The sequence below is a fragment of the Martes martes genome (genome assembly GCF_963455335.1).
Source record: "Martes martes genome assembly, chromosome: 13".
Lineage (NCBI taxonomy): Eukaryota > Metazoa > Chordata > Mammalia > Carnivora > Mustelidae > Martes > Martes martes.
Window position 1 is genome coordinate 8,056,872 of NC_137901.1, and position 21,846 is coordinate 8,078,717.

General features: G+C 36.6%; 1 protein-coding gene across 1 annotated transcript in view; it reads right to left on the reverse strand.

The window, feature by feature from the left end:
• Nucleotides 1–21,846, reverse strand: part of DOK6 (docking protein 6) — a 374,630-nt gene that overhangs the window by 128,812 nt on the left and 223,972 nt on the right. The window lies entirely within an intron of this gene.

The window sequence follows — 21,846 nt, forward strand, 5'->3', positions numbered from 1 at the left end:
ACTGAAGCTGCTATTTTGAAGGACATCAGTGACCTCTGATTTGCAAAAGCAATATGTCCCTTCTCAAACTTCATTTTACTCATTGTCTCTGCAGCACTGAACATGGTTAATATCATCTACTTCTTGAAGCACTTTTCCTCCAGGAGTAAGTCATGGATATTTGTATGTTCTCTTCTTCTTTATCTGTGTGTGCTCCCTCAGTGGAGCACCCGGGTACATGATGCTGGTGACTCCCAAATTTATATTTTCAATCTGGGACTCTGTCCCCACAGCCAGATACATATATGCAGCCACCTTCTGAAACTCTACTTGGATGTCTAAGATATCTCAAACTTTCCATGCCAGAGAACAAACACCTGATTTTCAACCCAATCTTCCATCCCTTCCCTATTTCTTCCATGTTACAGTAAATGGCACCTATATTTCCTCTGGTTGCTTGGACCAGTTCTTGAAGTCATATATGATTAATACATTTTTCTCACTTTCCACATCTACTGAGACTCCAGCTTTAAATCTGGCAGCTTCCCCTCTTTTCCCTTGCTAAAACTTTGGCCTATCATCTCTTACATGTATTCTTGTTATAGAAGCCTGACAGTTCTCCTTGCTTCTACCCTAACCTACCCAGTCTGGTCTCCATACAACATGAGAAGTAATCTCTTTTATAATATAACTGGGATTGCATCATGCTTGACCTAAATACCCCAGTGCTTCCTACCGCATTCAAAGTAGAACCCAAAGTCCTTAATATGATCCAAAAGGTAATTAGATATAGTGATACATGACCTGGCCCATAGTACTTGTCTGCTATCATCTAAAAATCCTTCACTCTGCTCTGGATACACCTTCAGTCCCTTAAACATGCAAATCAAATACAATCCTTGGCCAGGATTTAAGACTCTTGGTCAAGAATCTTATTTCTCAGGGTGCCTGGGTCTGCCTTCAGCTCAGGTCATGATCTCAAGGTCCTGGGACTGAGCCCTGCATCAGGCTCTTTGCTTACTGGGCAGTGTGCTTCTCCCTCTCACTCTCCCTCTGTGCTCTCTCTGTCTCTGTCAAGTAAATAAATAAAATCTTTATATAAAAAATGTTTAAAGGGTGCCTGGGTGGCTCAGTGGGTTAAGCCTCTGCCTTCACTCAGGTCATGATCCCAGGGTCCTGGGATGGAGTCCCACATCAGGCTCTCTGCTCAGTGGGGGGCCTACTTCCCCCTCCCCTTCCGCCTGCTTCTCTCCCTACTTGTGATCTCTCTCTCTCTCTGTCAAATAAATAAATAAAATCTTTTAAAAAATGTTTAAAAAAAATCTTATTTCTCAAAGAACTACCTACAAACTTCTGACTCACTTCCTTTGGCTATTTCCTGGAATATCACCTTAATAAGAGGCCTTGACTATGCCATCAAACAGTACCCAGTCACAGCATTGCTATCCCTTTACTATATTTTTTTCTTACATAAAACTCCTTAACACCTGGTAAGATTGTACTAATTTGTTTATTTTGATACTGTGCTGCCTAAATAGCCTATAAACCTCATGAAGGCAGAGATCTTAGCTTCCTGAGTTATCCCCAGCACCTTGAACAAAGCCTGGCATATAATACAGGCTTGGTAATAACCATATTCTGTCAAATATAAAACACTAAAGACTATAAAACCCTCCCTCATTTTATGTATTACTATGGGAAAAATATGCCAATTATACTCTCAAGCAAAGTTTTTTTTAATCACTTAAAATTTTTTGTATGTGTTGAAAGACTTGGGTTCCCTTGTGATGGATTATTGTATATTACTCTTATACATGCATAAACAGAAAATATAAGGAAAATAAGTTATCTAAGGGATTTCTAAAACTTTTGCACATACAGAGATGAACTCTTATAAATCAACCCAGAATTATCAATGTCCTTTGTTTTTCTTTTTTCATGAAAGATCATTTCATTTGCCACCAAGAGTGTTAGTGAAATACATTTCTTCAGTAAAGGGTATGCCGTCTTTGACTTGAAGATTTTCTTCTAAACCACTAACACCTAGTCTACAAGTTTTATGCTGACTGGTGCATACCTATTTACCAGAAGGTGTTCACAGTAAGTTTTTAGATAGCACCAAGGGCTCATTTTCTTTTTTCAAATGGTCCTAAAATGTTTCTTGACTGATATCTTGGAGGTTTACAGTTAAACTCAAGGAATGAAACACTAACAATGCATATAACTTCAGTGGGAGTGAGGAAAGCATGAGCATCCATGCCCAAGGCTGTATGCATGCAGGCAATGGCAATGAAATCACTACCACCACTTGGTGGCAATGAGTGAGTTCATTCACTCGTTCATTCATTTACTCACTCATTCATTCATTCATTATTATAATGATTATATTATTATTATGACATCTTATGATGTCATAATAGTCATAATAGTGACAAAAGATACCTCAACTTCAGAAATGTGAAAATGTATGCATCTTTTGAATGAATGGATCAAAAACTAATAAATGAATCGTTCAATTGTTCTCATAAAGCCAGCTGTAAGTTGTCTGTGAAATGAGTCTCATCAGTAGATGCGGTGACCCTCCACCAATCTGAGGAGATCAAACCAAACTTCACATCTCTCTCCACTGATTTTTATCCCTTTGATTCCAGCAATAATTCCTTGATTTAATGACTATTACTAAAGTTTAGGAACTTTCTGAAGGAGAATAAAAAAAACCTAAAAGGAAGGCCAAAACTGTCATTGGGATCCCCATAGACCAATTAATGAAAAGCAATTCACACTAAGTATGTGTGGGTTCAATAAAAATGTATTGAACTTTAAAGTTAATGGAGCAAAAATTAAGATCAGAGCCTCCATTTCTTGATAAGAACAGTTTCCCAAGTCATTTAATTAATGCTTTCTCCTAGGGGGAAAAAGTGAGTCCCAGCGTTATAGTGCAAGAGATTTACTAAATTAGACACACAGAAAAAAAAAAAAAAAGGCAGTAAGTTCCTAAAAGGCTTTGTCTTAGCTTTACATCTTTGGAAACAGAGGGAAAATTTAGGCAGATATATGATGTTTAAAAAACCACATATATCCCTGATGCAAATTTTTAAGGAGGAAGCCTTCCCTATCCCCTATACCATGTAACTGAAACTCAATTGAAAATTATGATTTACATCTTCCGTGACATCTAAAACCCCATTTATTCTCTGGGATGCTGTCAATCATTTTTCAAATACTTGATAAGAACTATAGAAACAGAGATCTCTAAAGAATAATCTTTGTCCTTTAATGAGCTCATAGGGTACTTGGCGAGGCAGATCAACCAATGATTACAATATAATCTCGAAATTGTAATAAAAGATTTAGTGAGTGGGTACTGAAATCATAGAGGAGTTTTGTATTAGGAAAATAGGTTAATTTATGCTGCTTAATTTAAAAAATAATAATAATGATAACTTCAGATCTCAGTGGTTTAAAACAACAAAGACAGATTTCTCACTCAAGCTGTGTGTTGTGGCTCAGACATCTCAACAGTAGACCACTGTTGCCACAGTGCATATAAGTGTTAGAAAAGTGTAAGAAAATTCTCTTGCAGCCATGCTCTAGACTGAAATGTGTTCCCCCATAAATTCATATGTGGACGCCTCAACCCCCAATGTGGCTGTATTTGAACTAGGACCTTTCTGGAGGTAGTTAGGTTAAATGAAGTCATAATAGTGGGGCTCTGATCCAATTGCGTAGTGTCCTTATGTAAGGACACCAGAGAGCTTGTTTCCTCTCCCTATTTCTGCACAGTGTGAGGACACAGTGAGAAGACAGCTGCCTGCAAGCCGGGATAAGAGCTTTCATAAGACCCCAAATCAGCTGTTAATCTTGATCTTGGACTTCTTGCCTCCAGAATTGTGAGAAATAAAGTTCTATTCTTTAAGCCACCCAGCCTATGGCATTTTGTTATGGCAGCCCATGGCCCCAAATACTGTCTCATATGGGCCCACTTAACTGCGAAGGGGCAGGTAAATAGAGCAGCATAGGTGGACATTTGGTAAGCAAGACTGACTGCCGTAGTCATCTGTCTCTTCTGGTCAGCACAGGTCCCTTTTCTCCCTTCTTCCTGCACTTTTAATCCTTTCCTAAGACAAACCAAAACAAAAAACCCAACAAACCAAAAAGCAACCCACCCAGCCATTGATTCTAGCTCAAAGTCCAGAATCAGATTCTTACCCTGAGGGCTCTCAGGGATCCTAGACCCTCATTCTGCTCTTTGTAGGGCTCTGGTTTATCCTTTCCTCTCCTGGGGTCTGCCCTCTGCCTTGGGACCAGTCTCCTTCTTCCTTATCCTCCTTGGCCATATCTGAACTAGACAGTAGAGAAATGGTCCCCCTGAGGCTTTGCGTGTTTGTCAGTGTTTTTCTTGCCCTGCCAAACTCATGTGAGAAAGCTGATGATTATCAAGTCTTAAAAAAGTCATAAATATCCTTAGTACAGGTTTTTTTTTTTCTCTCCTGCAAAATTTTCTCCAGATATTCTTACGTTGCTTTTATATTTAATTCTTGTTGATCACATGTCCCAAAGGCAATATCCACTATTCTTTGAGTGTTTTTGGAGACATACTTCTCAGAGTTGCTCTAATATTTTGTTTCTTCTTCCCTAAAGCTCTTTCCATTTAAAGGTGTTAACCTTGACCAAAAATCGAGTTCTTTAAGCCAACTGCCTACTTAATCAGTTCTTTACCGGGGCCATTCTTTTTTCTAATTAAAAGATTATACTAGGGACTGTCCCCTTAAGCTGTTTTTCACCCTGACACACCTTCATCAATTGAGAGGTTTTAGCAAAAGGTGTGGAGACTACACACTTAATCTGCTTTTCCTTGAGGCTGTTTTAACCTGTTTTTGTCACTTACAGACTTTCTTCATTTTTATCTCCTCTTCTTTGGTGACTCAACATAATTATCCTTTCCAAGGTTGAAGGTTTTGAATTTTCTAAATCATTTTCAATTTTGCTTACGAGTTCTCAATTTCCCCCCCAGATTCTTTCAACAAACACTATGAACACTTTGTTTTCTAACTTCTCCCCCTTGATGCTGAGAAATAGAATTAAAAACAGAATCTTCTCCCAATCCAGAAATCCTCTCCACAAACATAGGAGAGAAAGAAAACACTTCTTATTTTATATGTACTAGGCTAGAATGTGATGCACATCACAGGCAATTGGCTGAGAGTCTGCAAAGATGGAAAAACATCTGATCCTTTTAATACTCAAGCAGATATAACTTGGTCTCAAGATAAACAATAACTAGTTTTAAATGAGAGGCCCGATAGCACCATTTGTGCTCATGGGGGATTCACTTGGTAACTGGAGACACCGTGTATGTCAGCTACTTGGCTTTATCCAGAGGAAAAACAAACTTCTCACAGCTTTATGACAAAGTTGTTTTGTATGGAGAGATGTGCTCAAGGCCAGCAGGTGCCTACCCTCCCATATAACCTGGGAGGGAGGGTCACTCTCTCCTTTGATGTTCGTATTTCAAAGGCTTGGTTCCTGAGTCCTTAAGAAAGGTACTCCAGGGTCTTAAAGCTGACGAAAGACCTATTTAGCTTTCAGAAGAATTTATTATCTATTTCAAAGAGAGAAAGAAGTACTTACAATGGTAAGTTTTCTAAAGTAAATGCTCTTGGAAAAAGGCAGGGAGATGAAGCTTCTCCCCATTTTCAACAGAGAGAATTGACCTCTTATTCTTAATTTGTATTTGTCCTTGCAAATTTGTTCTTATCTAGAAGCTCATAGACATGCAATCAGCCTGCCTGGTTACCATAAATTATACCAAGAGGCAAGAGTTTCACCAAATGTCTAGCCTTGCATGATACCATCTCCTAGTTCCCATAACATTTTCCTTCCATTTTTGTCTAACCACTGTTTCAGGGCTACATATTTTAGGGCTATTTATTACTGCTGCACTCCTCCTGATATCCATTTCTGTTAGGACCAAATAGAGTTATCCTTAAAGAACACAAAAAATCTCAGGGGTTGAATGCAACAGAAACTTCTCACTCATGTTAATCCACTTTGGTTGTGAACAACTATCCTGGGCAACCAGGACAGCGCCTGCATCAAAAAACAAAACAACAAAAAAAGCATACATCCCTCTGTTCATAGCCCTTTGTTGGAACTGGTCATAGGGTTCTCCAGATGGCCCTGAATGTTGGAAAATGTAGGGGACCAGGAAATATGTGGAGAGCAATACTACCCAGGCAAAAGGGCAGCGGATCCCATTTTAGGAATTTAGGAAAGGTTCACTGAAGGAAATGTGTTGGAATTACTCAAGATGTGGTGGGAGGGTGGCAGGTGGCTGGCATTCAGGGTGGATGGACAGCACGAGCCAAGCATAGAGGTTCTTTATTAGCGTTTGTTGTTGTCGTTGTTGCCGGCACTCAGAGTAAGAAGCATGAAGTAGGCAGAGACTGTTGGTAAGGCAGATAAAGCTCAAAAGCCAGGGGTGTTGTTTAGATCATGCTTAAAAAAATGTGGTCTTTATCTTATAGGCAGTGCTTTTAACACAAGCAAGTAAACACAGATTCAAGCTTTAGCTGTATCTATCTAGTGTTATTGTGGGAGACCTTAATAATGAACCTTTTAACTTGCTTAATAATAAATAAATAGAGTAGCATGGGGTCTTAATCGTTCTGGGCTGCCGTAATAGCAGAGCATCTAGTGGGTGACTTATAAGCAAAAGAATGTTGTTTTTGTTTTTTTTTTTCTTCACAATTCTGGTGACTATAAGACCAAGATCATGGCACAGGTAGGGCTGGTATCCGGTAAGACTTAATGGTTCATAGATGCCATCTTCTCACTGTGTCCTCACATGGTGGACAGGAGCCCCACTGGGTCTCTCTTAAAAGAGCAGTAAATCCCATTCCTCAGGGCTCCAGTAGGCTTCTGACCTACACACATACCAATGGCCCCACCTCCCAATACCATCACCTTAGAGGTTAGGTTTGAACATGTGAATTTTGGAGGGATACGAACACTGAGATCATAGCACTAGATTGTTGTTCTCTGAGCAATCATGGTGTGATAAAACATGGGAGCATGAATCAGACTTCTGCCTCTGCCAGCTGCTTCCTTTCCATGTGACCTCAGTTACATCATTAACCTTTTTGAGACTTGATTTTCTCATCCATGAAAACTTGATAAAAATGTTTTCTGTTATGTCCACCTTCCATGCTGATATGGGCATAAATGAAATGATATACTTTGAAATGAGGGCTTTGAAAGCTATCAGATGAAACACAGATATAGGGATGATTAAATTCAGCAAACGCCTATTTTTACATTCATGGCACTGTCCAAGGCTATATAGGGAGAATCAAAAAGGGTCCCTTCTTTGAAAAAATCAACATTCTTCCATGAGGAAAGCTAAAACACCAGACTATGATTTTGAGGTTTCAGCTGCAGAGTGTAATTACAAAACAGAGATTGTATTTTAACAAATGTGCTGACTATAAACATACAGAGGGATCCTATCTGGGGAGATGGTCACCTCTGGAGGTGATGCACATATCGCTATTTTATCCAAGGTACTTTGACCAATTTCTAAAATCTTTAAGAAGAATTTTCAAAGAATTAAGGTGTCACTCAGGATCAGTCTTGTGATTTAGGGTTCATTTATTTTAATGACAGTGATAACCACACTCATAAGCATCACAACACAGGGAGGCTGGTGGACTGGGGAGGAAAAAAGGGCTAAAATGGCTGTTTTTCTTTTTTCTCCTTTTTAATTTTTTAATTATTATTTTTTGTTTGTTTTTTTATTAAATAGTCACAGTCCTGCCAAAATCTCATACAAATGAGTGAACGTACCACTGACTTGAATATTAAATTTTTCGTATTTTTAAAATTGCAATAGTTTGTTCTTTAAAAAAAAACCTGACAGATTGATACATGTGCACTCAAGTCATCTAGTTTCATTAGGCAGATGTTAACCTCCCACAACCAAAATCTGGGAAGAGAATCAAAATTATAGCTCCATACATATATACAAGGTAATATTTTTCTTGGTGTTGAATAAATCCTAGATAAAGATTGTGAACTCAGTATCATTATCTGTTAGAGTCACACATGTGATCATGAGAATAATTAATTCATGATGTGCATTTTACACTAGTATGTATTTTACTAAACTTAAAAGATTTAGAATTATTTTTTGTTTGTTTGTTTTATAGCATCACCAAAAGAGTGAAGAAAAAAAATCAAGATTTTCACATTGTGAAGGAAACTGAAATTGTGTCAAAATCAGCTGCTTAAAAAGAAAAAAAAAAGATTTTTTTTTTTGAGGCAAGGGAAGGCAGAGAGAGAGGGAGGGAGAAACCCACTCTGACTCTGCACTGAGCACAGAGACCGAGGCTGAGCTCCCTCCCATGATTCTGAGATCACGACCTGAGCCAAGAGTTGGATGTTCAACCAACTGTGCAATCAAGCCCCCCCCCCCAAATCAGTTGTTTTAAAATAGTTGTTTCTCTATTCCCTTTTAAAATTTTTGTTTTGATTTTCATCACCTTATAGTTTCCAGACCATTTGATTTTTTAAAAAATTTTAAATCCACTAAAACAAATAATGTTAATAACCTCAGCAGAGGTTAAATAACCTCAGAAGAGGTTAAAGATTAAAAGAGGGAAAAAAAAAAAAACCAAAAACCTAGGGTGCCTGGGTGGGTCAGTAGGTTAAACAGCTGTCTTTGCTTGGGGTCAGGACCCCAGGTCCTGGGATAGAGCCCCATGTCAGGCTCCCTGCTCAGCAGGGAGTCTGCTTCTCCCTCTCCCTCTGCTCCCCAGCACCCCCGACTTGTGCTTACTCTTTCTAAAAAAAAAAAAAAAAAAAGAAAGAAAGAAAGTAAAAGAAAACCACTTTAAAAAAAGGGGGAAAAAACCCCAACTATTTTGAACAATGAATATATTCAACACTTGCTAATTCTCAAAGATATCACAAAAAGCTACAGAAAAGATATTCCTTTCCTTATTGTCACAAATGAGGGGGATAAAACCCAAAAATGAAAATCAACTTGCCTAAAACCTAGAAGAATCGCTTTTTAACCCAATAGTGCTAATAGTGCTACAAAAACACAGGTTCTATACTAATACTAATACATCTCAGGTTTCATGATGCAAGTCAAAAGAAATACTTGGGCAGTGAATGTTCCTTGTTTTCTAGCAGCAATTATCAATAGATGTAGGAAATTTATCCTATCTTTCAACACAATGAGGAACTGGGTTACCAGAAAAGATATTAATATAAACATAGAAAAAAAATATGTCAACACTTCCAGACACTAGATTTCTTTCCTCCCCCGCTTTATTAAGGTATAATAGACAAATAAAAATTTTGTCTATTTAACGTGTACAGTGTAACTTTTTTTATTAAGACTATTTTATAGAGCAGTTTAAGGTTCACAGCAAAAATGAGTGGAAGATACAGAAATTTCCCATGATACTTCCTGCACCCACACATAAAGAGTCTCTCCCATTAGCAATATCCCCCACCAGAGTGGGACATTTATTACAATTGATGAAACTCCACTGACACATCAAAATTACTCAAAGCCAATAGTTTACATTAGGGTTCACTCTTGGTGTTGTACATTCTGTAGATTTAGGCATATGTATAATAACATGAGTCCATCAATATGGTATCATCTAGAGCATTTTTAATATCCTAAAAATCCTCTGCGCTCTGCCTATCCATCCCCCTGGCCCCTAGCTACCACTGCTCTTTTCTCCTGTGTCATTGCTTTGCTTTCCACAATGACATATAGTTGGAATCATATAGGGAGTAGTCTTTTCAAATTTAATTTCACTTACTAAAATGCAATTTAAGGTCGCTCCCTGTCTTTTCATTGCTTGATAGTTCATTTCTACTTAGTCTGAAAAATATGCCAATGTCTGGATGGATCACATATTTTTTTAACCCATTCACCTACTGAAGGACATCCTGGTTGCTTCCAAGTTTGGGAAATTATGAATAAAGCTGCTATCAGTATTATGTGCAGGGTTGTGTATGGACATCCATTTTCAACTCCTCTGGGTAGATACCAAGATACCAAGAGTATGATTGCTACATTGTATGGTAAGAGTATATTTATTCAGTTTTATAAGATACTGCCAAATTGTGCTCTAAAGTGGTTGTACCATTTTTGCATTCTCACCAGCAATGAAAGAGACGTCCTGTTGCTCTGCATCCTTGTCAGCATTTGGTATTATCAGTGTTCAGCATTTTGGCCATTTTAATAGGTCTATAGTGATATCAAATTATTGTCTTAATTTGCATGTTCGTGATGACATATGATGTGGAGCAGCTTTTCAAATGCTTATTTGCATGTCTTCTTTAATGAAGTGTCTGTTAAGGTCTTTTGGTCTGTTTTTCAATTGGGCATTGTCTCCTTATTGATGGCTTTTAAGAGTTCTTTGTATAGCAGTCCTTTATCAGGTCTGTCTTTTGCAAATGACTTCTCCCAGTCTGTGGCTTATCTTTTCATTCTCTTGATATTGTCTCTTGAAGAACAATTAAGTTTTTAATTTTGACAAGGTACAGCTTATCACTACTTCTTTCATGGATCCTGCATTTGGTGCTGTGCCTAAAATGTCATTGCCCTACCAAGGGTCACTGAGGTATTCTACGCTGTCTTCTAGGAGTTTTATAGTTTTGCATTTTACATTTAGGTCTACGATCCATTTTTGAGTTAATGTTTGTAAAATGTTTAAGTTCCTTGTCCATTGTCTTGCCTTTTCTCCTTTGTCATACATCAGTTGATTGTACTTATGTGGTCTATTTCTCAGCTGTTTATTCTAATCCATTGATTTATTTATGTATTCTTTCATTAAAACCACACTGTCTTAATTACTTTTATTGTAAGTCTTGAAACTGGGTAGTGTCAGTCTTCTAACTTCGTTGTTTTTTTTCAATGTTGTGTTGGCTGTTGTAATGACTTTTAGGTATAGAGTTAGTGGTGGTAAACATTCATTATATTGTATAACCATCACCACTATCCATCCCCATCACTCTTTTCATTTTGTAATTTGAAATTGTGTATCCTTTAAATAGTAACTTCTTTCTCCCCCAGCTTCTGACAACTAGTATTCTTGTTTCTGTCTCTATGATTCTGGCTACTCTAAGTACCTTATATAAGTGGAATCATATAGTATTTATCTTGTAATGATTGGCTTATTCCATTTAGCATAATTTACTCAAGATTCACCCATGCTGGAATAGATGGCAGAATTTTTTCCTTTTAAAAGCTGAATAGGGACGCCTGGGTGGCTCAATGGGACGCCTGGGTGGCTCAGTTGGTTGAGTAGCTGCCTTCGGCTCAGGTCATGATCTCAGCGTCCTGGGATCGAGTCCCACATCGGGCTCCTTGCTCGGCGGGGAGCCTGCTTCTCCCTCTGCCTACCACTCTGTCTGCCTGTGCTCGCTCGCTCTCTCTCTAACAAATAAATAAATTAAAAAAATAAAATAAAAGCTGAATAATCCTCCATTGCATATATGCACAATGTTTTTAAAGTCCATTTATCCATCAATGAACAATGGGTGCTTTCAGATTTTAGCTGTTATGAATAACGCCACTATGAACATAAGTATACAAATATCTCTTTTATTCTATCACTTCTTTTGGGTGTATACTCAGAATTATGATTGCTGGATCATATGGTAATTGTATTTCTAATATTTTGAGGAACCTCCATACTGTTCTCCATAGCTGTTCTACCATTTTACGTTCTCATCAATACTGCAGGGGTCCAATTTGGTTTTTTGATAATAGCATTACTGATGGGTGTGAGGCGATACTTTATTTCTGTTTCATTTGCATTTCCCTAAGATTAGGGATATTGAGTGTTTTTTCATGTACTTGTTGGTCATTTCTACATATCTTTTGGAGAAATATCTATGTGAGTTCTCTGCTCATTTAAAAAATTGAGTTGTTGGGATGTCTGGGTGACTCAGTTCGTTAAGTTGCTGCCTTCAACTCAGGTCATGATCCCAGGGTCCTGGGATCGAGTCCCGCATCAGGCTCCCTGCTTGGCAGGGAGCCTGCTTCTCTGCCTCTGCCTGCCACTCTGCTTTCTCACGTGTGCACACTCTCTCTCTCTCTCTCTGACAAATAAATAAATAAATAAAAATCTTTAAAAAAAATAAAAAATTGAGTTGTTTTGTTGTTTTTGAGTTTTTTTGTTTTTTTTTTTTAAAGATTTTACTTATTTATTTGACAGACAGAGATCACAAGTAGGCAGAGAGGCAGGCAGAGAGAGAGGAGCAAGCAGGCTCCCTGCCAAGCAGAGAGCCTGATGTGGGGCTCGATCCCACGACCCTGGGACCATGACCCTGGGACCATGATCCAAGCCGAAGGCAGAGGCTTTAACCCACTGAGCCACCCAGGCGCCTCTGTTTTTGAGTTTTAGAAGTTCTCCATATAGCCTGGATATTAATCCCTTATTGGAAGTATGATTTGTAATTATTTTCTCTCATTCTGTGAGTTGTCCTTTTATTCTGTTTTTATTCTCTTTTGACACACAGATTCTTTACATTTTCATTAAATCCAATTTGTCTATTTTTTTTCTTTCATTGCCTATGCCTTTGGTGTTATATCCAAGAAATCAATGCCAAATCCAAAGTTGTGATTTTTCCCTATGTTTTCTTCTAAAAGTTGTAAAGTTTTAGATTTACACTTATGTCTCTGACTCATTTTGAGTTAATTTTTGTATATGGTGACAGGTAGGGGGCCAACTTTTATGCTTTTGCATTTGGATATCTAGTTTTTCTAGCACAATTTTTGAAAAGACTGCCTTTTCCCCACTCGATGGTTGTGGTACCTTTCTCAAAAATCATTTGACTATACATGAGAAACTCTTCCCTTTTAAAAACTTATTCTTAAATTTAAAAAATTTATATATAGTAACATTTGTTCTATGGGTTTTAACAAATGTAGAGAGTTTACATATTCACCATGACAATCAAGATAAAGAACAGTTTCATCTTTCTCCAAATTTCCCTTATGCTGTTGCTTTGTAGTCAATCCCTCCTCCTGTACGCCACCCACTGGCAATCACTCATCTATTTTCTATTATATAATGTAATATTATATAAATGTAACCACAGAGTATGCTGTCTTTCGGATCTGGCTTTTTTCCCTTAGAATAAGGCATTTGTGATACACCTATATTGTTGTGTGTATCAGTTGAATTATTGCTGAGTGTCTATCGATTTACCACAACATATCCATTCAATGGAGGGCATTTGGTTTGTCCATCTTTTGGCAATGATGAATAAAATGGCTATTCATGTGCAGGGTTTTTTTTTTTTTTAATGAACATATATTTTTATTTTTCCTGAGGAAATAACTTAGGAGCAGCATCCCTTCATCATATGTGAAGTATATGCTTAATTTTACATAAAAACATGCCAAAATTGCTTTCCTAAATGGCTACACCATTTTGCACTTCCACAAACGCATATATGAGAGTTCCATTTGCTGTGCATTCTTGTCAGCAGTTGGTATTGTCAGACTTTTCTTTTTAATTTTAGGCAAAATAATAAGTCAAGAGTTGTACCTCAGTGTGGTTTTAATTTGTATTTCCCTAATGACAAATTAGGTTTGGCATCTTTTAGTGTGATGACCAGTCAACCACATACCTTCTTTGATGAAATGTCTGTTCAAATCTTTTGTCTGCTTTTTTAAATTGCAGGTTGTGTTTTCTTATTAAATTTAGAAGTTAAATTTAGAAGTTCTTTATATATTTTGGATACAAATTCTTTGTCCAATATGTGACTCCCAAATCTTTTCCCCAGAACTGTCCTATCTTTTAATTCCCTTAAAAGTGTCTTTTGCAGAAGGAAGTTTTAAATTTTGACATAGTTCAATTTATATATGTATGTGGGGGGTGTGTGTGTGTGTGTGTGTGTGTGTGTGTGTATAACTAATCTGTCATGCACTGGAGAAGGAAGGATTTCTTTCTGCATCTGTAAACAAAAAGGTTTAGGAATAAATTATGTCTACCTGTGACATCACAGAATCCCTGATTATAGCACACATAACTGCTTCCATTAACCATGTTCCCAAAGGAACTACATTATAATAAGTATTGTTTTACATTTCCAATAGTTAAAAACTGTAACCAGATTTTCCTCCAGCTTTTTTTTTTTTTAAAGATTTTTTTATTTATTTGACAGACGGAAATCACAAGTACGCAGAGAAGCAGGCAGAGAGAGAGGAGGAAGCAGGCTTCCCGCCGAGCAGAGAGCCCGATGTGGGGCTCGATCCCAGGACCCTGGAATCATGACCTGAGCCGAAGGCAGAGGCTTAACCCACTGAGCCACCCAGGCGCCCCTCCTCCAGCTTTTAAATGAAGATATTATCAAAAGTAGTAAGATAGATTTTTTTTTATTTCATTTATTTATTTGACAGAGAGATCACAGGCAGGCAGAGAGGCAGGCAGAGAGAGAGGAAGGGAAGCAGGCTCCCTGCTGAGCAGAAAGCCCGATGTGGGACCATGACCTGAGCCAAAGGCATAGGCTTTAACCCACTGAGACACCCAGCTGCCCCTAAGATAGATACTTTAAGCGTCAATTTTGTGATATTAAGTATTGTGCTGAGTAGGGATGTTATGTTTTGAAGAATAATTTTATACAGGTCACTCAGTGGGTTAAGCCTCTGCCTTCGGCTCAGGTCATGACCTCAGGGTCCTGGGATCGAGCCCCGCGTCGGGCTCTCTGCTCAGCAGGGAGCCTGCTTCCCCCACTCTCTCTGCCTGCCTCTCTGCCTACTTGTGATCTCTCTCTGTCAAATAAATAAATAAAATCTTTAAAAAAAAGAATAATTTTATGAAAAAAGAATTGGAGGCTTACTTGAATTTTGTTATGCAGCCATTTGAACCCTTTCTGATGTTTGGTTACAATATTTATGAGGTTGTATGAAGTAGAGATGCCACATCAGTGGTTAAAAACATCGTTTTGTCTTTCACAGGATAAAATTGCACATAATCATGAATCCTAGGACTTCCTCTGCAGGTCTGGATATCTTTTCTGATTTTTTTGAGAAAAAAATAAGTTGCATAGCAAATTGGTTTTTTTTTTTTTTTTCTTTTACTCTTAAAATGCAAACTTAAATCATCATTGCTCTAAGCTGGTGTGAGACTATGAATTCACCTCCCAAACACGTGCTTCTCCAGGGACGATTCCCACTGAAATCTTCCTGGTCCCTGTTCTCATTCTGTCCTCACATCTGCCATGTGCTTCCTGAAGCTTACAGTGTACGATTATAATTATGAGGATGTGTGAGGTATTTCTCTCCAGAAAGAATAATCTAGATCCTCTTTTACTATTTATTTTTACATTTTGTTGGGACAGTGGAATTTAACAATGCATTTGAAAAAAGCCTGTCGGTGAGAAAAAGTATTTTGGCATACCCAATTTATTACTTTCCAGTACATGCAGTAGTAAAAATAAATGGCTAAAACTGCTATATTATAAATAATATGTTTTCTGAAAAAAGCTAATAAAATAAAACTCAGAAAACGCAGATCTTCAGGGTTTGCTAGGATGATTGGCCAATCTGTCCTTTAAATTGTCTTCATCACCCATGCCCTCCCCTCTCTCCCTCACCCCCAGTCCTGACCCAGGGAACACAACATCTTGCTTTTATTTCTCTGGATCAAGCATGGGCAAACCTTCTGCTTTTGACTCTCTCTAACAAGAGTGGGATTGTCTGGAATTTACAAAATGGTTGCATAGAATAGTGGCTGATAGTCCAATTATTAAAGGGCAAAGGACATCCAAATTTAGAGAAGGAAAAAAATCCCAATGAACAGTGTACACAAGGCCAGACCTCCAATCAGAAAGATAAAGACACAAACAAAATAAGAAAACAAAAGAAAAAGAGAGAGAGAGAGAGAGAGCTCTCAAAGTTGTTGGTCAAAATAGAAACATCCTAAATCATCATTTTACTGCGTGTGGTTATAGGGTCACAAACAGCACTCTCTTTGTACCATTAGAGGATGTATGAATTGATATCATTTTCTTGAAAGCAAGTTGCTATATTGTGAAGAACCTTGAAAACATTCACATTTTTGACCCAGTTAAGACTTTAAAAAGTCTTTGCTAAGGAAATAATCAGAGATTTGCACAACTTTTCACAGATGGTCAGGGTGGCTTTATTTATAATAGTTTATTTTGGAAACTTCTTAATGTTAAATTAATGATGGCATAGCCATATGTTCAGATGCCATATAGCCATTTGGATCTTGATTTTAAAGGACCCAGAGACTACTTCAATATAATATTAAGTAAAAAATAAAGGATAAATATCTTTATTTGCATTGACTTTGAAATATATATTAATATAATATATTATATTAAGTGAAAATATAATATTAATATATTAAGTGAAATATAATATATTATAATATTTCTATTATATGTATAATATAATATATAATATTAAGTGAAAAAATAAAGGATATCTTTATTTGCCTTGACTTTGAAATACACTAGGAAAGAAGTACATCAAATATTAAAAGTGGTTATTTTAAGATGGAGAAATTATGAGTGATTTTAAGCTTTTTTTCCCCAACATCTCCTTCAAAAGCTTATATTAACTTTTTATCTGGACAATACAGGTATCTAAAAAATAATTCTCAATACTAAGGGGGAAAATGGAGATTTACACAGAGGATGTGGAAAGTTTAACACCTGACCAGGTAACAAAAGCAGATTTGTGACTTTGTAGTACCTCTCTAGGAATAAAAGCCTAGTTGTATCTCTCAGCTTCAGGACTCCCTGTCCAGACAATTCTTGAGGCTCTCTTTCCTTCCTTGGTCCCATTCCTTCCAGGGGAAGTGTTTTATTATAAAAGTAACAATGCTCATTGCCAAATATCCAAACGGTATGAAAGAATGTAACGTAAGACCTGTAGTGTTCTATTTTCTTTCTCCACAATTTTTTTCACGTCAAAAACATTGGAGTATAATTTGCATACAATAATACCAATATTTAGTGAACAGTTCCATGCTTTTTGATGAACGTGAGAATACGGGACATTTTCATCACTCCCCTTAGCAATTAGTGCCCCTTTGCAATCCATCCTTTCCCAACCCCAACCTCAACTCCAGGCAACCACTGATTTGCTTTCTGTCATTATAAATTAAGTTTTGCCTCTTGTAGGATTTTCTGGAAATGAAATCACAGGCATTTTTTAGAATAACGTTTTGGAGATTCATCTATGTGGCGAGTCACGGGTTGGTAGCACTCCCTTGTATAAAACTACATTATAATTTGTCGTCCCATTCATGTATTGATGGCCATTTTTAGATTGTTTCCAGTTTTTGACTCTTATGAATAAAACTGCTTTGACTCTCCCAACACAAGTATTTATATGTTGCTTTGGGGCTGTTGGTGGGTAAATATACAGGAGTAAAATCGCTCTGTCGCTCGGTGCACACACAAAAATGCCAAACTATTACTTGAAGGGGGATTCTTTTTCCCATTCACGTTAACAATGAGACAGAGTAAGAGTTCTTCTTTCTCCATTCAACAGGGTCAGGGTTTTGTTTTATTTTGTCTTTGGGTAGGGTAGAGAATATAGTGGTATCTTTTGTGGTTTTCATCTATATTTCCTCATGACTAAAGATAATAATAAGCATCTTTTCTTGTTTGTACTGTCAATCAGCATATCTTCTTTTATAACCTGTCCAATTTTTTTTGGCCTATTTTATTGATGGTTTATTTCTCTTCCTATTTGGGGCTGTAAGAATTCTTTGAGGATTACAAATATAAATGCTTTGTCAGATACAGGATTTGTGAACCCTCTTCCCTGTGTATTGCTTGCCTTTTCATTTTTTTCCCCTTCATTTTCTACAGGATGTCTTTTGAAGAGCAGATGTTAATTTTGATGAAGCCCAAATTATCAGTATTTTTTCTTTGGATCGTGCTTTTGGTTTAGTATTTAAGAACTATCTGCCTATTTCAAGTTTAGAAATATTTTCCTATATTTTCTTCTATAAATTTTATAATTTTAGTTTTTACATTTAAGTCTATATCCATTTGGAGTTTTTTTGAGGGGATATGGTGGAATGCATTAGCTGGAGTTGCCATAACAAAATACTGCAGACAGGGGTCTTAAAGAACAGGGATTTATTTTCTCCTAGTTCTGGAGGCTGGAAGCCCAAGATGAAGAAGCCAGCACGGTCAGTTTCTGCTGAAGACTCTCTTTGTTGTCTTGTCGATGGCTGCCTTCTCCTTATGTCCTCACATGGCAGGAGAGAGAAAACAAGCCTTCTGGTATCTCTTCTTAAAAGGACATTAATCCTACCATGATGGCCCTATGCTCATGATCTCGTTTACACTGAACTGTCTTCTGAAGGCTCCAAGGTCCCATCTCCACATTCCATCACACTTGGATTAGGGCTTCGTATGAATATTGCAGGGGGAGGAGGTGGGCACAGTTCAGTCCATGACGGTGAGGTAAAGAGCTGTTGGTTTTCCTCCTTAATGGGTATCCAGTCGTTCCAGCACCATTTGTTTCTTTTTCATGTTGAAATACCACAGCATATTAAAAAATAAATAAATTGGCCATATATGCGGTGTCTGTTTTGAGCTTTCATTCTTTTCCAGTGATAGTTAGGTCTATCCTTATGTCAATATCACACTATCTTGATTACTGTGGCTTTATAACAAGTATTAAAATTTGGCAGTAGAAATCCATCAAATATATTTTTTTCTAAATTGTTTTAGCTTATGCTAGGTCTTTTGCAATTTTATTTTAGAATCAACTTGTCATTTAATTTAGAAAAGTCATTTGGGATTGTTATTGAGATTACAATGAATCTATGCATTGAATTGGAGAGAATTGTTATCTTATGAATATAGTATCTTCCAATTCACAAATGTGGCATATATCTACATTTACTTTGGTTTTCTTTAATTCCTCAGACATATTTTGTGCTTTTTCAATGTAAAGGTCTCACAAATTTTGTTAAGGCAACCTATATATATTTTATATTTTAAGACATTATAAGAGTTATTCAATACATTTATGCACTTGTATATAAAATAAAATTGATTTTTTTATACTGACCTTATATGCTGTAACCTCACTAAATTCACTTCTTAGTTCTAGTAGCTTTTTGTCGAGATTCTTTTAGATTTTTCCCTTAATCTACTTAAGGGTAAGGAAGTTTAGTTTTCATTGCTCTACACTATGATTTTCCCACAGGCAATACTATTGGAATGTAACTTATTCCAAAGTATTACACATGGTAAATTAGAGAGTTCTTGTATATCTGCTGACTCTTCAAGGAAATAGGCACCTAGTAACCCATAAAATTATGCTCCAAGCACCAGTTAGCATAAAGACAGCCATTCAGTATTTTCCCCTTATTTGTACTTCAGTCTTGCTGCACCAGTCCCATTTTCTTCTCAAATTCCTGACTCATGACAGGTAACATTGATTTTTAGTCTTAGATGCCAAGTTTCTAATGATCGTTCCAGCATTTGAATGCTGGCTTCTCCTAAGCTTTTTGCTTGGCTTATCTCTCCTCATATTCCCAGTGTTTGGCTAAGAATATACCTTCACAGAATTCTCTAAGAATAGAGCTCTTTACAGGTAGGTAGAAGCTTCATTCAGCAAGTGGAAATAACACAAGTTACATCATTTCTGAGGAAGAGTACACATCATGATTTCTTAAATGTCCATTATAGACAGTACTGTGCCATCTGCTGCTTTATATTCACAAACTCAAACTCTCTAAATTTATATAGGAAGTAGTAAGTAAGTATTAATAAGAAGTACTCTTCTAATACAAAGAAGAAAACTGGAAGACAGAGGGGTCAAATGGCCCATGCTAAGTTATTAACAAGTGACAGAGTTATGACCTAAATCTCATTCTCTCATTCCCAGGGCAGGTAGGAGTGTGTGTATGTCAAGATGATTTTTAGATATTATTATTTATTTTTTAAGAAGTTATCCAGACTAACAAAAAATGTAGAAAATAATTCTCTCCTAAACCAATAAAACTAAACAAATACCAAAACAAAAATAAAACAGAAAAAACCTTAAGGATTACAGGCCTTACCTACTCTGAGATATTTTATTTTTAATGTATCTTAAAATTATTAAAAATTACAAAGATCATAGAAGACCAATGAATACTGACTGTCAGATAAGACAAGCTGCCTATCAGCTAGTTTGATAGTTTGATATTTTGGTCGAGAATATCAATTTAATCACCTGTGGAGAGCCAGTATGTTCCCCTTAAAGACTTTGGAGAAGGAAGAAATTGGGAAAAACTAGTGACAGGTACAAATGGAGTGAAAATTCTACATAACCACCAGAATAGGAAAAGAAAAAAACCTTACTTGTTATTTAAAATCCTGAGTAGATGCCTTCTGAAATGAGGGAATAGACAGGTAACATTTGGAGGTTCCCCAAAAATTAAAAATGGAAATACCATATGATCCAATAATGCCACCACTGGGTATTAATCCAAAGAAAATAAAAACACTAAGTCAAAGAGATACATGCACTCCTATATTTAATACACCACACTTATAATAACCAAGATGTAGAAGCAACCCAAAGGTCCATTCACAGATAATAGATGAGTGGAAAAAGAAAACGTGGTGTGTATGTACATAGGTATACACACACACACACACACACACACACACACACACACCCCACTGGAATATTACTCAGCCATAAAAAAGAATGAAATTTTACCATCTGCAGCAACATGGATGGACCTAGAGGGCATTACACTAAGTGAAATAAGTCAGACAGAGAAAGACAAATACCATATGTCTTCCCTTATATGTGGAATATAAAACAAAACAAAACAAATGAACAAACAAAAAATCTAAGCAGTTGCATAAATACAGAGAACAAACTGGTGGCTGCCAGAAAGGAGGTGGTAGGGTAATTGGAGAAATAGGTGAAGGGAATTAACAAGTACAAACTTCCAGTTACAAAATAAAATACGTGAGTCATGGAAGTGAAAAGTACAGCTCAGGGAATATAGTCAATAATATTGCAATACCACTGTATTATGATAAATGGTGACATATTTATCACAGTGAGCACTGAGTTATGCACAGAATTGTCAAATCATTGTATATCAATTCTATGTCAATAATGAATATTAAAAAAATAGACAAATAGGAATACCTAGGAGAAATATCCAAAGAAGGGAATTCTGGATGTAATGTTATTACATAATGAAAATAAACCATTGCTTTTTTCAAACATACACTAACTTTTATGGATAGTAAAAAAAAAAAAAAAGTATATCATAAACCTTAGGTCAGCAAATAAGTTATAATCCCTTTTTCATAACCATATAATTTAAAAAATAGTGTATATGCCTAAAAATACTCATTTTCTTGAGAAAATTTTTATTTCCTAGTAGTTATATAGAATGTGATTACTATTATTATTGTCAGGATCTAGGCAGTCTGAAAATAGACAGTAGAGTGAACTCATGGCCACTAAGTAGACATAGAATTGAAGGCTCTCAGAGAAATCAGTGTGGGAGATTGTTTAATATTACCTAGGCAAAAGGGTCCAGACTGGTAAAATTACTTCAGCTCAGCTCAGGTTTTTTCCCTCTCCTTAAAATTTTAAAAGACATATGGCCTTGGCCTAACCTAGATGGATATTATTAGAACCTGACCTTGAATAAGTATTTAATGGTTTTGTAAGAACAAAGTTATGAAATTAAAATCCTATATCGAGTACAACAAAACTTCACTATACTTGTCTTATAAAGCCACAGATTCATTTTCAGAATGAATAAATCATGTTCCCAGTGGGAAGACTGATCTATTAAACATCTCTTATATAGA